The sequence below is a fragment of the Lathyrus oleraceus genome, chromosome 4, assembly GCF_024323335.1.
Source record: "Lathyrus oleraceus cultivar Zhongwan6 chromosome 4, CAAS_Psat_ZW6_1.0, whole genome shotgun sequence".
Classification (NCBI taxonomy): domain Eukaryota; kingdom Viridiplantae; phylum Streptophyta; class Magnoliopsida; order Fabales; family Fabaceae; genus Lathyrus; species Lathyrus oleraceus.
This window is the reverse complement of record NC_066582.1, coordinates 87,805,174-87,820,337: the sequence shown is the minus strand read 5'-3', so window position 1 is coordinate 87,820,337 and position 15,164 is coordinate 87,805,174. Positions and strand designations below refer to the sequence as shown.

At 39.0% G+C, this 15,164-nt stretch overlaps 1 long non-coding RNA gene across 1 annotated transcript; it reads left to right on the top strand.

The window, feature by feature from the left end:
* The first annotated feature begins 11,569 nt into the window (after window positions 1-11,569).
* On the top strand, window positions 11,570-14,411 carry LOC127073591 (uncharacterized). The gene is made up of 3 exons (XR_007785802.1): window positions 11,570-11,894; window positions 13,346-13,781; window positions 13,864-14,411. It is a non-coding gene; the product is annotated as an uncharacterized LOC127073591 (long non-coding RNA).
* Window positions 14,412-15,164: the final 753 nt, after the last annotated feature.

Sequence of the window (15,164 nt, the reverse complement as noted above, 5' to 3'; positions counted from 1 at the left end):
TTCAAGCCGTGGTTACCGCTTGGGATTTGGTTTGCCGGATAGTGAAGACGATACTCCGAGGAGTTCAGCATTGTAAACGTCGAGTTTTTTCCCAGTCATCAGTAAGTGTCTGGTCGAGTTTTCTTTGGTGTCAGTAAACATCATCATTCGATGTCCAGTAAACGTCGAGTTATTTCCCAGTCATTGTTTAATGTCTGGTCGATCATTGTTTGATGTCCTGTAAACATCATCATTCGATGTCCAGTAAACGTCGAGTTATTTCCCAGTCATTGTTTAATGTCTGGTCGATCATTGTTTGATGCCTGTAAACATCATTGTTTGATGCCTGTAAACATCATTGTTCGATGTCCTGTCAACATCCTTGTTTGATGTCTTGTCAACATCCTTGTGTGATGCCTGTCAGCATCATTGCTTGATGTCCTGGCAACATCCTTGTTCGATGTCCTGTCAACATCCTTGTTTGATGCCTGTCAACATCATTGTTCGATGTCTTGTCAACATCATTGTTTGATGCCTGTAAACATCATTGTTTGATGTCCGGTAAACGTCGTGTTTTCTCCCAGTCATCAGTAAGTGTCTGGTCGACCTTTCTTTGGTGTCAGGTAAACATCATTGTTCGATGTCCAGTAAACGTCGAGTTTCTTCCCAGTCATTAGTCAGTGTCTGGTTGAGAGTGTTACTCTGAGAAGTTCAGCATCATGACGTAAGATCAGCCAGGTTCCCCAGTAGTGCGATACTGGAGGAAGTTTTTCCGTCGGACAGAGATGGAAATAATATCAGAAGACGTTACGCGATCAGCGCGATTCCGGGGTTCAAATGGAGAAAAGGAGATGTTGAGGCATTTTCTGGGGTTCAAATGAAGAAAGGAGATGTTGCGACAATTTCTGGAGATCGGGGTTCAATCAGAGAAGAGTATATGCTGAGGCATTTTCTGGGGTTCAAATGAAGATTGGAGTTGAAGATTGTATCCAGGATGAGGTCCTCAGGATTATCTTCTGTTCATGTGTCACCTTAGACTCGGGCTGAGGCCAATGGAGGTCGTTATAGGTGTCTTCTGAGGAAGAGATACACATGCTACCTTCCTTTTGTGAAGGTATACCCTCTGACATGTCGCCCTCAGAGTGGTGTTTGGTGTTATTTCCGACGTTGCCAGCGGAATTATCACGAGAGATTGGAGATCGGGGTTCAAATGGAGAAAAGGAAATGTTGAGGCATTTTCTGGAGACGGGGTTCAAATGGAGAAAGGGAGATGTTGCGGCATTTTCTGGAGAACGGGGTTCATATTGGCAATCATGAGTTATCGTCAGGCGACTGGGGTTCAAACTGGAGAATGGGGTTCATTATTTGGCAAATAGGAGAGCGGGGTTCAAAATGCGGTGATTTGAGGATCATTTGCGCAAAGAAAATTTCGGGGTTCAAGAAAAGCATAAAATCAAAAAGAAATATAATCCCCAGCGGATGTGTGGTGTTCAGGCCGTGGTTATCCCTGCTTTACCATTTATTTTGGTATCCAGGTCGACGTTGCTGTTTCGGTGATTAGGCCGACTTTCTCCGTTCCAGACGGATTTTTCTTCAAGATTGTTTCTTCGCCGATTCTGACAGGCGTTGTTAATTATTTTCTCATCAGAGTGCAAGTTGTTCGTCTGTTCTTGGTATTCAATCACTCTTCATCCTGATCATCTGAAAGCCGAGGCTATTCATATCGACAGGTTCACAGTGGATTGAATAGGGGCAGTTGTAACACCTCAAAATTTGCCCTCCTCTCTTGGGACTAGCTTAACATATTGCATATCATTTTAGGTCATTAGGCATTGCATATTGCATATCATGTGGTTACATTGTGCAAGTCATCCTCACAATTCTTGATCAGGAGATGAAGAGGTCATGTGCATGCTGGGGTTTCATTGGACTGGTCATTAATCATCTGAGAATGTGGAGGTCCAAATTAGGGTTTCATGATTCTCAAAGGATATTGATCTTCATCTTGATTGGAGTGATTCATCATCATCATCATGGTTTGTCATCATCAAGTGGTGGATCAGGATTCCCTGAGATTAGGGTTTTGACCACTGGTCAACCCTAATCAGTTGCATTGGGCCAATCAGGGCATGATCAGGAGATGGGGTCTATGATGGCTATGAGGATCATTTTATGATTGTATGGAGCTTATGGAGGCTAGGGTTTCATCCTTGAGCCATTTCATCAGAGGATTGGGGCTCAGATTGATCAATGCATTGCCAAATTCATCTATCAGTTGAAAAAGTCAACTGTGGTCAACTATGCATGATTTAATGGATTTGGAGGTGGGAGAGAGTTGGATACACTTCATTCATGTTGGAACAAGTGTTATTTGACATTGCAAAGCTCAAGAATGGAGAAAATAAAGTCAGAACAAAATTGCCAAAAATAGAAAGTGACTTGTAATGGAAGTTTCCAAAAATGGAAAGTTTTTGACCACAAAATTACATGTCCAAGGAAGCTTCAAATGAAAATTTGTTCAACATGAAAGTTGTAGATCTTGGTCTCACCTTTCCAAAAAGTCCAAGAACTTGAAAATCCCATGTATGGTTGTCAAGTTATGGTCCATTCAATTTCAAAAATGACCCATAATCAAAGTGGCATAACTTCCACATGGAGTGTCCAAATTGAGTGATCTTTTTATGTGCAAACTCCATTTGACATGTACTTTCATGGTGCATAATTGGAATTCATCAAAAATGGTCAATGCAAAAAGTCAATTTTCAAGTGTACAGTTAAAAATCCAAGGGCAAAATGGTCCAAGTTGAGAAATAATGGGAATTTTGGCATGAGGATTTTTGCAACACCTCACAAATGCAGATTAGAGATGGTTTCAACTGTCATAACATTTTAAGGTGCAATATTTAACCAAGTCATTTTGGAACTTCATTTGAAAATGTACAATTTAGCATAGCATAGTGAAAATGCAAATTACAAGGCCAATGGATATGAGACAAGTTGCAACACATCACAACTGATATTTGGAAGATGTGTGAGCTGTCATACAGCTGTCACATGGCCTATTGTGAAATGGCATTTTTGCCCTTGCTTAGTAAAATCACATTTTGCTAATCATATGTCATTTGGCTAATTGGTGATTAATGAGGTGATTAGAGCTGGAGTATATATCACTAATCATAACTAACTCTTGACAAGAATCACATTTCACAAGAAATTCAACAAACTTTTCCCTCCAAATTCTCCAAAAGCTCAAGAACATTCAAGAGCAAAATTCCACAAAACTCTTCCAATTCTCCATCAAATCACGAATTTCTTTTTGCTGCCTCTTCCATGGATCTTCCTCTTGAACTGTTTTGATGATTTGGAGCCAAAAAGCATTAGAATCGCAACTGTTCATCCTTGGTGCATCCATGGCATTTTGCAAATTCTTCCACTAGAAGCAGTTTCAATCGAACCTAACACCTCCATTCAACATCCTGGAGCTTCTCTTACATCTGTTTTGAATCAACACGCGCCAAGAACTCAAGATTCATCACTGCCTTCGAATTAAGGTGCCAAATCGAATCTCATGATTTTGTTAATTGTTGTATGCGTTTTGTAGTGTGTTCGACATAGATTATCATGATGCCTTTAGTTTTTGAAATGGTGAACCATAGGATGAGTTATGTTGATTTTAAGAGTTGATGTCAAAACCTAATTTGGTCGATCCATGAGATTTAGGAAGAATTAGGTAAAATCATGTGCATATTCGTGATCCTCTCACTCAGACCTTTCCAACGGTTATACGCATGATGATTTTCGTTGAAATTTGTTCTTCGTGTGTTCTTGAGGCTGCTGGGAATTTTCTGGGCGAAGATGATGATGAACACGTTGTTTGATCCGTTGGAATGCATTGCCACATTTGAAATCTGTTTCCCGCCAGCTTCTCACCAATCACACGCTGACAGCGAAAAAATGAAGCGCTGTCGTTTTGCCTTGGCCATGGTTAATTACAGAATTGCCATTAATTTAATTTATTTAATTAGAACACTTAGATAATTATTCACATAATTCATTTAATCTTAGAAAATTCATAAAAAAATATTGGCTAATCCAAAAATAGTGAGGTTTTTTTGATAGATCCCAAATTCTCTCTAGTTTTTTATAGGCATGGTAACATAAGTTGTGCATGGAAAAATGTTGACCTGGCCTAGGGATCTTTGACTTGTGTGTATTTTTTTACATGTTTTGCCATTTTCAGTGTGAAATGCTCATACATTTAAAGAAATTCCTGAAATTTTTTGTGCTTATTCTGGACATGTTGATGGTGATTTCCATGTAAATTTTGTGATTTTTGGATACCTGATGATTGAGAAATGATTTTTTGAATCTAGGTGTGACAATTTGTGTCACACCTAGCTAGGTCAACTTCATGAATTATTTTGCCTGGCCTATGATTGTTGGATTGGATTGAAATTTTGCATGAATGATCATTGATATGTTGAAATGTCTTGTGAATTGTTCTGGATTTTTATATGGCATTTTCCATTTGATTGATATTTTTCTTCTCTGTTGGTTCATTGTGCAACATTGTGTGACACATGTTGGCATATCTTTTGTGAAATTCTCATATGGTTTTGGATAAATGTGAAATTTGGTGTGCTGATTATAGACACATTGTAGGACATCATGCTTTTGGTCCCATTCATTTATTAATTGTTCTCACTCTGTTATGAATTTTTGAAGTGAATGCATGTGTTGATACCTTGAATTGGCTTGGATAATTGTGTCTGGATTTCTTGATTTTCATTGACCTAGTTCCTTTTGTCCAATTGAGCTGAAAATTGACATGCTATACCTTGAATGTGTCCTGTTTAGGTGTGAATTATTTGGGGATTTTTAGAATTGTTTTGGTATGCTTTTGACTGAAGTCATTCTGTTTGGACTTTTGATGTTGCATTTGACCTAGTTTGACTTGTTTTGGTCATGAAATGAATATGGTGAATGATATGAGTATGGGATCAATTGCATTTGCTTTCTATTTGTGTTAATTTGGCTTTGGTTGAGAATCATTTGCTGTTTAGAATTTTTTTCTCACTTTTGGACCCTAGGCTTGGCCTAGTGGTCTAGTTTCTCACATTTTGTTTGACTTTTCAGGATGAAATGCATAATGCTCAAGGAGAATGATTCAAGTCAATTAAATTGAGATTGTTTGATGTGGGAAACTAATTTGACTTTGTTTTGTAGGTTGTGAAGCTTGAGCTTGAGTTTATAGCTTGCACTTGTGTGCATTAACCTGTGTTGTTTGTTTGTACAGATTAACTGATTAACATTTGCTGTTTATTGTTTGTCTGTCTGAGTACTGATGATGCTTGATTGATTTCAGGTACATTTAGTTGCTTACAGTTCTTTAAGAACTTGCTTGCTGCTGCTTGGTTTTTAAACCACTTGAGGTAGGACTTCTATTCTTCATGTAGTCTGGAAGACCTGGCCTGTTACTTGGCCAGGCAACTGTCTGAAGTCCTCCTTAAGAGGCAATGTTTGTGGTTGTTTACATTTGTGCCAAGCAGGTAAAGACCTCTATGAGGCAATTGGTGGATCAAAGGGATATGCAATCTATCCCCCACTATTCTGTGAGTCGTCCCTCTGCTCACACGGCTGTGTGTTGATGCATTGGGACACAAACCCAAGATCTTGTGTTGTTGCACAATCGAGTCAGAGTCTTGAGCGTAGAAGGGTCCCTCCATTCTGGACCCACGCTCCTTTGTCTGAAGCTCTCCCTGGTTAGGGATAAGAGCTGTGAAGTCTAATCTTCACTCAGCTTTCATCTGCTTCACCTTAGCCTCGTAGTGGCAAGGTTAAGAGCGAATAATACCCATGTACAGATGACTTGCTTCGGCAGTCAAACCCATTGTGTGAGCCTCACTTGATTGGTTATAGTGTGTGCTATGTGAATATTTGTTTGAAATGCTTGTTTTGATCTGTATGCTTGTATGCTTGCTTTCTTCCTGGATAGGATTAGCTTGCAGTTGCGCAAGTAGGTAGAAACCTGAACATAGGGTAATGATGCATGACAACACTAGGCTCGAGTCCAGCTCCCTGGTAGTGTGTCTTCCCTTGGTTTCTGGCTAGATTTTCTTTCCCTTGAGGGGGAACTACATCGCCCTGATCCTCGTTCCAGACGAGGTATGTAGGCAGGAGACCGTGCGAGGTCTCTCCGGGCACTTTTTTTTTCTTTTTTGTGTGTGTTTGCTTGTTATCTGATCGTGTGTTTTGGTTCGGATGCCGACGTAAGTCCAGTGATTGGCTGTCGGGCTCCACGTTTGCCCTTTTGAGTGTGTTTTGGTTCGGATGCTGACGTAAGTCCAATGATTGGCTGTTGGGCTCCATGTTTGCCATCTGTTTGTGTGTTTTGTGTTGTTTGGCGTGCGTAAGCCGAACTACAGTGGCTCTGATTCTCGTTCCAGACGAGATATGTAGGCATAGGATGCGATGTCCTATCGAGCTCCCTTCTCTTAACCCCACCTGCGTTTCCTGTGTGTGTGTGTGATGTTTAGCAACCTTTTCTTTTCTTAGAGCGTGGATCCCGTCGAGTACGACGGACATGAGGGGTGCTAATACCTTCCCCTTGCGTAACCGACTCCCTTACCCTTTCTCTTTGGTCGCGAGACCATGCTTTTTCCAGGTTTCTCTGAGCGTTTCCTTTCCCTATCTTGGGATAAATAACGCGCAGTGGCGGCTCTGTGTTGTGTTTTTATTTGAGTCCCGCCGGTTGTTTTTCGCGGATGCGACACCCTGCAACTGTCCTTGTTACACCTTTGCTCACGGTCGACAACTATGGTTCATGGAGCCGAGCCGTAACAATGGCACTTCGTGCCAAAAACAAATTCGGGTTTGTCGATGGAACCCTAACCTGTCCAAAGAAGGCCGATGATATCTCTAAGTGGTGCCGCTGCAACGATATGGTTGCAAGCTGGATTCTCAACTCGGTTTCAACCGAGATTCTCCCTAGCATTCTCTATGCTGAAACGGCGGCACAAATCTGGACTGATCTCAAGGAGCGTTTATCTCAGTCCAACGCTCCGAAAATCTATCAATTGAAACAATCTATCTCTGCCCTAAAACAAGAGGGCATGTCTATATCTCTGTATTTTACTCAGTTGAAATCTCTCTGGGATGAACTCCATTCCATCGCACCTACCAAACCGTGCATCTGCGGTAATGCCAAGAGTACCATTGATCAACAAAATCAGGACTGGGCCATGGAATTTCTTCAGGGCGTCCATGACCGATTCTCGGCCGTCCGCAGCCAAATTCTCCTTATGGATCCTTTTCCTTCAATTCAGCGTATTTATAACATCGTACGCCAGGAAGAGAAACAACAAGAGATTAATTTTCGACCCCTCCCTGCTGAGGAATCAGCAATGCTTCAAGCTTCTAAAGTGCAGTATCGCACTCAAGGCAAACGGCAGCGTCCGTACTGTGAGAATTGCAATAAGTATGGTCACACTATTGCTACTTGCTATCAGATTCATGGCTTTCCAAATAATCCACCAAAGAAATCTGAACCACTCTCATCTACTTCCGCTAATCAACTCTCAAGCGCACAATACCAAAAACTCCTATCTCTCTTAGCCAAAGAGGACACTATGGGATCATCTGTGAATTTAGCAGGTACCGCCTTTACTTGTGTTCCTTTTTCTTGGATTATTGATTCTGGCGCTTCAAATCACATATGCACATCTCTTTCTTATTTTTCTTCATATTCACTTGTTCATAAAAATATACTTGTTCAATTACCTGACGGCTCTCACGCGTCCGTGAAACACATCGGCAATATTCATTGCTCGCCGTCACTTACACTCACGAATGTTTATCACATTCCATCTTTCAAATATAATCTATTATCTCTTTCACAATTAACAAAATCAATACATTGTGATATTATTTTCTCATCCTCTGGTTGCATATTTCAGGACCGAGCAACGAAGAAGACGATTGGTCGGGGTAGTGCTCGGAATGGACTCTTCTACCTGAATGAAGAACCACCATTAAATAAAGATGACAAGGATCACTATTGCATTGACCATCCATCCAGTTCTTTTTTTAGTTCTAAGCAATGTAATAAGGCTGACCTATGGCACCTACGCCTCGGTCACCCATCTATTTCCCGCTTTCAATTTATTGTTAAGAACTCTCCAAATATTAATGCGAATAAAGATTTTGTTTGTGACGTTTGTCCGCGTGCAAAACAATCACGTTTACCTTTTTCTTCAAGAACATCATATTCATCTCATTGTTTTGAGTTAATTCATGTCGATATTTGGGGTCCATTCTCTACTCCATCACACAATGGATCACGATATTTTTTAACAATTGTCGACGATTATTCACGATGTACTTGGTTATATCTCATGCAACATAAATCTGAAACATTTTCTACGCTAATTCATTTTTTTAATCAAATCAATCGCCAATTCAACACTAAAATTAATAAAATTAATTCCGGCGATGGGGGCATCTTTCTTCCCCAACTTCAAGCTATTCGTTCCGACAATGGTTCAGAGTTTTTGTCCAAACAAATCCAAACATGGTTTCATGATCATGGCATTATTCATCAACGCAGCTGCGTTGCAACCCCCTCAACAAAATGGCGTTGTGGAGCGCAAGCATCACCATCTTCTCAACGTCGCAAGAGCATTACGTTTCCAAGCGAAATTACCCCTTTCCTTTTGGGGTGAATGCGTACTCACTGCCGCTTATCTCATAAACAAACTTCCTACTCCCATCCTGAAATATAAATCTCCTCATCAAATTTTACTCGGTTCTCCTCCTTCATACTCATCACTTCGTGTGTTTGGATGTCTCTGTTTTGCCAAAAATATGAACATTCAACACAAATTCGATCAACGAGCCAAACCCGGTATTTTTGTCGGTTACCCTTTTAATCAAAAAGGATACCGCATCTACGATATGCACACTCGCAAAATATATGTCTCTCGCGATGTTCAATTTTTTGAAACCATGTTTCCATATCACGACCTTCAAACTCCTTCCATCGCTAACGACATAAGCATCAACACTCAAATCCTTGATTGTGAATTTGATGATTCCTCTTCCAACTTATCACCTGCATCAAGTATCTCTCCCGGCATTAGTCATCATGATGACACAATTGTGCCCATTCTCACCCCTCAGGATGATAACTCATCGAATATTCCATCCAATATTCCATCCATTCCTGTAGAAACTCCCCAACAACATTCACCTACAGCGATCAATCCTGCAGAACGTCGTTATCCTCAACGTCTTCGTACTCCTTCTGTTCGCCTCACGGACCACGTATGTGACATTAATAATGTCACATCACATAGTGCCTTCCCATTAAAGAATTATTTCTCTTTATCCAATTTGAGCACTTCTCATCGAGCTCTTCTTGTTAATATCATTGAAAATAAAGAACCAACATCTTATTCTCAAGCTATCAAATCAGCTGAATGGCGTGACGCTATGGCTAAAGAAATCCACGCCCTTGAATCCAACAACACTTGGGTTTTATCTCCTCTCCCGAATGGCAAAACCGCCATAGATTGTAAGTGGGTATACAAAACTAAATATCACTCTAATGGTACCGTTGAGCGATATAAGGCACGTTTAGTCGCCAAAGGCTACAATCAAGTACATTGTATTGACTACCATGAAACATTCGCACCGGTTGCCAAACTTGTCACGGTTCGACTACTTCTCTCCATTGCTGCCATTAAAAACTGGCCGTTACACCAACTTGATGTTAACAATGCTTTCCTACAAGGAGACCTTAATGAAGAAGTTTACATGAAATTATCACCTGGCTTCGCTCATAAAGGGAAACCATGTGTTTGCAAATTAAACAAATCCATCTATGGTCTCAAACAGGCATCCCGTCAATGGTTCTCAAAATTCTCCACCACCCTCATTCAAAAGGGTTTTCATCAATCCATCTCTGATTATAGTCTATTCACTTTCAAAAGTAATCATACGACTATATTTGTACTCGTTTATGTAGATGACATCATCATCACTGGAAATAACGAAGATGCTATCTCCGACATCAAGAAATTTCTCGCCCAGGCCTTTTTCATCAAAGATCTTGGAAATCTTTCATACTTCTTAGGTATCGAAGTATCCCGTTCTAAAAAGGGAATATTCTTATGTCAAAGGAAATATACACTTGACATTTTATCCGACTCTGGTATGACTGGTTGCCGACCATCAGATTTTCCTATGGAGCAACACCTCCGTCTACGGCCCAATGAAGGAAGCCCTTTTCCTGATCCGACAATCTATCGTCGCCTCATTGGTCGTCTATTATATTTAACAGTGACACGGCCCGACATCCAATACGCTGTTAACACTCTCAGTCAATTCATGCAATCTCCATGTACAACTCATCTCGATGCGGCCACACGAGTTCTCCGATATCTTAAGGGGAGTGTCGACAAAGGCTTATTTCTTTCGGCTTCTAGCTCCCTCAATTTAGTTGGATATGCCGACTCTGATTGGGCTGGTTGTCCTACTACTCGTCGCTCCACTACCAGCTATTTTACCATGATGGGCTCTAATCCTATATCATGGAAAACCAAGAAGCAACCAACAATTTCTCGTTCCTCTGCTGAAGCAGAATATCGTTCCCTTGCAACCTTATCTTCCGAGTTACAATGGTTAAAATATCTTCTCTCGGATCTTGACATTGATCATCCTCAACCGATCACCGTTCATTGTGATAGTCAAGCTGCTATTCACATCGCCGAAAACCCAGTTTTTCATGAACGCACAAAACACATTGAAATTGATTGTCATTTCGTTCGTGAGAAAATTAAATAAGGTCTTATCAGCCCTTCTTATCTCCGATCTTTTGACCAACTAGCTGACATATTTACTAAACCTCTTGGAGGCGATACTTATAAACGACTACTCGGCAAGTTGGGTGTTCTTGAGATTTCAATCCCACCTCCAACTTGAGGGGGGTGTTAAGGATAAACACATATTATTCACATTAAAGAAGGTCAAACCCAAGCAAACATGTGCTGGCAATGCATATCCATATAGCTGTCAAAGTATATCAGGAAATTGTATCATAATTGTATTTAAAATAGGATCTCTATTATAGGAAATTATAGACTAGACAATTATAGGTAATTAGTATACAGATTCTTGTACTCTTATATATATATGTACATCATTACAAGAAAAATACACAACAAAATTCCTTTCTTCATACAGCGGAACTCATAGCTAACATGTGTCTCTCAAACTTGAAGTTGAACCATGCACGTCTCTTAGGTATTTGTCAATTTTTTTTTTAAAGGTTTTATCGATATTATCCTTTTTTTTTAAATAAATAAAATTCAATAGCGACTCTATTAGTTATCCGCGAACATGCAATACGTTAATAAAGTCGTATTTTTTGAGATGTCACCGATGATTTTTAACTTCTTATAAGTAACTCAACCATCATATTTGTTGCCCAACTTTGGTAACATATGTGTGGTCAAAGCCACGTCTATGGATGGTAGATAAAAAAGATATGATACAGGTTCTCAAGTGTGACTGACGCCTTTTCAATCAGAAGGTTGGTGGTAATCATCTCCTTGTGCCACTTCTTTAAAAAGGTACGTGACCAACTATGTTGAAGTCTGTGGTGGAGAGGCCATCTAGTCCTCTATATCGAATGGAATTAATGAATAATTCCTTGTGTGGTGTCAACAAGCCTCATAGATATAGCTCAACCTTTTGCATCTCAGACACCTTCACTTTAGCCTTCTGCATCTCATGCTTCTGAGGCCAAAGGTTGTGGCTCAACTGATCCAACTCCATCAGGCACATGTGTACTTCTAAGACCAAGTTTGTGGCTTAACTGATCCAACTGATCCAACTCCATCAACAACATGAGTAAGGTATGTTCACGCTGCTAGTAGAGAAAGTAGTTGAGTCTCTATTTCCCATGGAACACGTCCTTAACATACTTCTCTTGTCATTTCCAAAGAAAAAAATAATAACTAATCAGCCAATTCAACAGAAAAAAAAATCCTAAAACTTAAAATTACATGCTGTTTGTTACAGTTCAGATTATAGAACATGAATTGATGTCTGCGACAATGTTTAGATTCTATAATAGGAAATATAGTATCTAGATGTGTTGTCGGACTGTATAATATGAGTAATACCAACAATCCAAGAAAAAGGCATGCGATTAATCAATCAGGCATATGTGCACTAACATATTTCAAAATAGGAAAATATGCAATGAATCAATGAAAATACAGTAGCAAGGATATTTTATTTAGGGATTTAATGGTGAAAAAGTTAGAAATATTTGGGGGAGAAGAATGAATTTGTGAGTTTAAAAAGTTGTCAAATTCTATAATTCAAGATATTTAAAACGCACACTTGTTTGTAGATTATAAAAGATAATTTTTTTTACGAAACGAATGATTTCTAAGAAGTTTAAGGGATAAGAAAAAAATTTCATTATTTTTTATGACATGTAAAAAAAGCAAGTGCAATAATAATCAAGGTTTTTTTTCCAAACCTTTTTAATCATATAAAAATTTGATTTGAACTAGTGGCTGATCCTTTTAATTTGGTCCTTAATTTAACTTATTCATGTTTCTTAATGCACCTTATATATCTTAAGCATCAAGTAAAATTATTAAAATGTTTTAAGATTCTAAAAATGCATTTTCGAACACGTTCAATTCTAATTTAACGTTAAAATATTTTGGAGATGTATCTTCAAACTCATTTCGGAGATGCATCTCCGGAAGGTTAATGAGTTTAAAATCTCGCCAGAATCCTTCTCCTTCTTCATTTCTAAAAAAGAATCCTTCTCCTTCTTCATTTCTAAAAAAAAAACAGTTTTCTCAAACTCTCTCAAAGTGTTTTCCATTAACCAACTCAAAAATCAAACACTCAAGTTCAGAGGCTTCAATCAACATCAAATGCATCAGAGACATCATCGAAGTGTGAAATAAACTCTAAATTTGTATGTTTTGAATTTTTTTTGAGTTTTTGTGTAAATGAGTAGAAATTGATTATTAAGTTAACAAATGAGTTGAAATTGCATGAATGATAGTTTAAAGATACTGGAAAACATGTTTGTTGGCTGAAATGATGATTCTCATTATTTTTAGGGTTTGCATGTTTGCATTGCCGCCATTGACGGGCCTGGAGAGTTGCAGAAAATTTTGGAGATGCATCTCCCGAATTTTTCAACGTTTAAGTTTCCCAATAACTGGAGATGCATCTCTGGAAATTAGCACTCTATTTTATTTTTTGTTTTTCTTATTTTTAGTGTTTCTTACTTGCACTAATTGTCTGGTTTTCTTATATGCATTATGGCGGATAGACACGATGGACTGGGGCACGAGAGGATTGCACAACATGCATCAGTGCAACGGGAGAAGAGTCAGGTTTCGGAGGCTCTTGTTCACTCTAGACATATGAAGGCATCTACTTTGGGACTCATGTTTCTCACGTTTCTTCATATTCTTTTTCCCGTAGGAGACATGTTTTACCTACCGATGCATCACTCCCTCCATCCTTCTGCAGACGTCAGGTTTCACCTATTCATGCGCTAGAGATATCCGAGTCACAATGTGGTATCGGAGGCACTAGTGCCACCTCCGACATATGATGCTTTTGAGCCAGTGGCACCTCTTGATGGTGAGATTGTTGCAGATGATGAGCCAGAGGTACCTCAGACATTTAGAGAAGGCCCTGTAAAGTTGTTATTATTGCCTCTGTACTCAGACCATACTGTCAGACATATCTGGGACGGAGAGGTAACATTAGTTAGATTCATTCTTTTTAATTTACGTTTATTATTATATTTCAAGTTTCTGACATTGTTTTATTTTTCTATAGGACCGTTATCCGCTGAAGTTTATTAACCACAGGCAGAAGATTACTGACTTGCCTCAACCGAATGAGGATTGGTTTAAGGCAGCTTTGTCCCTATCTGGGATGAAAGACTTGTGCATGATCAATTATACTACAGTCAACCACTGGATACTTAATGCATTCGTGGAGAAATGGCACACCGAGACCTTGTCATTTCATCTCCCACTTAGTGAGATGTCTATCACACTCGACGATGTGTCGTATTTGCTGCATCTTTCGATCAGGGGAAACTTCTAGATCACGTGAGGATTAACAAAGAAGAGAAGCTGGAGTTGATGGTAGACTATTTGGGAGTTGACACAGAGGTTTCGTTGACAGAGATAGAGAGAACCAGAGGGGCTCATGTTAGGTTTGAACTTCTGGAAAATGTATATACAGATGAACTCTAGAGGGTAGGGAATGCTAGAGGTGATGGCGAGCAATCATATTATTGTCCTGATGAGATAAATCGACTTTTCTTCTTAGACCTCAGATTTGCTTAATTCACGTGACATCTTGGTTTCTTTTGATCATAGTATCTGATGTCTTCTAAAAATTCAAATACTTCGATAGAAAATAGTTCATTCCGACAATTATCCTGCATAACTTTAAAATTTTAGCTACGAGGAGGTGCCTCCCGCCCACACAGAGAAAAGGAGCGACACCTTTTGCCTAATTTGAGTTTTAAATGAATTATTAGTTACAAACAACAGAGAAATTAATTCACCTTATCCAACAATAATTATTTAAAGTATAAAATTTCGCATACTCATCCTATTGTTTTTGTTGACATTTATGCTCTCAAAATTAATTTCTCCAACTCTTCTTTTTACACCTATGAGACGACTTAATATGTTTCGATCTTTTGTAGACAATTTGTGTCTTAACGAAAGCCCCTGAGTTTGAAGCGTCCATATTTCGAGTCTTTGAATGATAAAGTTGTCATTTAAAATTTACATAACACATTTTACTATGAACAGTGATCACTACGGAATAATTTAATATAAAGAACAATTTAAAAAATGTTGTAAAGTGCTCGCTAAACGTTATTATGCCAGTTAGATATATCACCACGTGCAGCAACTGCGATAATGAGATCTAATTTTCCTGCAAAATTTGTGAACCTATGGATTAGCAGAATAATTCTTAGTTGTATTCAAAGTAACCACACCATTTCTTTTCTCATGAACGCAACCGAGAATTTTGTCTTTTGTAGCTTCATATTTAAAAACCTACAGTAAATCCCAAAACAGGTATAACAAACCTATCCATGTGGAACAACATAA